Source organism: Frankliniella occidentalis, unplaced genomic scaffold (assembly GCF_000697945.3).
Source record: "Frankliniella occidentalis isolate FOCC.00 unplaced genomic scaffold, Focc_3.1 Scaffold23, whole genome shotgun sequence".
Classification (NCBI taxonomy): domain Eukaryota; kingdom Metazoa; phylum Arthropoda; class Insecta; order Thysanoptera; family Thripidae; genus Frankliniella; species Frankliniella occidentalis.
The window spans coordinates 2,473,080-2,474,967 of record NW_026267153.1 but is presented as its reverse complement, the minus strand read 5'-3'; the positions used below and the strand labels follow the sequence as shown (position 1 = coordinate 2,474,967).

Here is a 1,888-nt window from a genome sequence, read left to right as displayed (position 1 = left end):
TGCTTAGTCGCCTTTTCGCTCCAGTGCAAACTGCACTCGTGACCAGCCCCGGGAGTCGAACCGAGCTGCGCCCCCCCCCCCCTTGCTGGTAGCAGCAGCAGCAATCAAAGCTGCTTCTGGGTCATTAGCGTTCACGAACTCACACACACGTTCGGCCAAAGTGATGCCGATTTGCGCGCAGTTTTTCGGTTTCGGCGACCTTGCCCCACTGTATGAGCGGGACGGGGACGGGTGTGCTGCTCGCCTCCTAGCCGCGGCCGGAGAGGCTTAGTCATACAGCAGCTGGCAGCCCCCCCTCGCCTCCTGATCCTCCAGTCAGTTTTTATTACTTTTTTTCGCCGAGGTCACCGTGTGTATGTTGTGCGTGTGTTAAGAGAATGTTTGTGAGAGAGTGCGCGCGCTCGGTGCAACGGCTGCGGCGGTGGTGGTGGGTGGTGGTGGTGGGGGAACCGGATCCAGCTGCGGTACCTGCCGAGGAGGTGGGTACCACTTGGCCGGGTCGAGTGTGTGTGTGTGTGGGTACCCCGGGTATACAAACTCACAGTGTGCCCGTCCGCGCTCTCTGCTGGCCGTCGTCGCCGTCGTGGTCGGCGACAACGCGGAGTGGCACGAGCGAGGCTCCCCTCAAAGAGGGTGGCTCGCCGGGGCGTTGACCCCCTCGGCGCGCCCGCGTGCAGGGGCAGGGTGTAGGGTCGAGGCGTCGGGGGGGATCAGCTGGGGCGTCGGAGGCTTCACATGGGGGGCCCGCGGCAGGGCCGAGCAGGGGCGGCCGCCGCCCGCACAAGGCATCGCGATACTACTCCATAGTGTGTGCGCGCGCTCGCGTGCCGCCACCACAGCCTTGACTTTGCTCTCGCTTTCCGCTGCCGAGCGTCGCGCCAAACCGCAAGAGGCGCCCCCGCGACCCCCTAGTGTTGCCCCGTGTGGCCTGGCTGGCCTGCTCCACGGCCGACCGCAACAGGACGGGGACGAGCAGGACCAGCAGGGACGTCTCGGGGACTAACTGCCCCGCCCGGCCGACCGCAGGCAGGACGGGGACGACGAGCAGGGGCGTCGCGGGGACTAAATGCCCCGCCCGGCCGGCCGGCCGTGGGCAGCGTGTGAACCTGGGGCCGGCCGCCCCGCCCCGCCCCGCTCGGCCGTGGGCGAGGCGGGACCTGTTCGGCCGCAGAGTGCCCTCCTACCCGCGTGGGCGAATCCACACCGCCGCCGGTAGTCGTAACGCGGAGGGGAGGGGGGGGGGGACTGCTGACGGAAGGGCCTTGTTAGAGCCGCGCATCTCGCCGGTGTCGCCCAAACAGTTACACGCGCCTCTTTCTTTTCGCGCACGCCAGCCGTATTCCCCCCCGCTGCTCAGCCCCTTCTGCTAGCGTACTACTACGGCGTCGTGTTCGGCGAGAGAGTGTGGAATCCGCCGACACCGGAAAACTGAAGAAAGCAGCACGCGGTCTTTTCTCTATGCGTCGTGGCAGAGGTCGTTAGGTTGGCTATTGAACCTCAGCAAAGAGTGTGAGCGTCTGTGTGTGATCTCTTTGATTGGCTGAGCCACCGACCCGCCCAACGTCGCTTTGAATTGAACGACGACTCGACGGCGGCTGCTGCTGCGTGGGCTGGCTGGTAGCCTCTATTGGCGGCCGTGTGTGTGTGTGTGGGGGGGTGCGCGGGCGCGTGAGCTTTAGGCGCCCGTGTGGTCGTCGTGTTGTCGATGTGATTCCGCCACGAGCGCGGCCGGAGACTTCTATATGGGTGTCACTCGGCACACTGTGCGATCTGCACCACCAGAGGCCTCGTGACGCAACGCGCCAGTGCAGCGGGCGGGCGGTGGGCACTTTATTGCACAAGAAGCCATCACTGCCGGCCGCGGACGGACAAGCCAATGCTGCAGTGA

General features: G+C 65.9%; 1 protein-coding gene across 3 annotated transcripts in view; it reads left to right on the top strand.

Moving 5' to 3' along the window:
• The window catches only part of LOC113205001 (TNF receptor-associated factor 4), an 89,430-nt gene that overhangs the window by 71,459 nt on the left and 16,083 nt on the right, over positions 1-1,888 (top strand). The gene's annotated exons all lie outside the window — the stretch shown is intronic.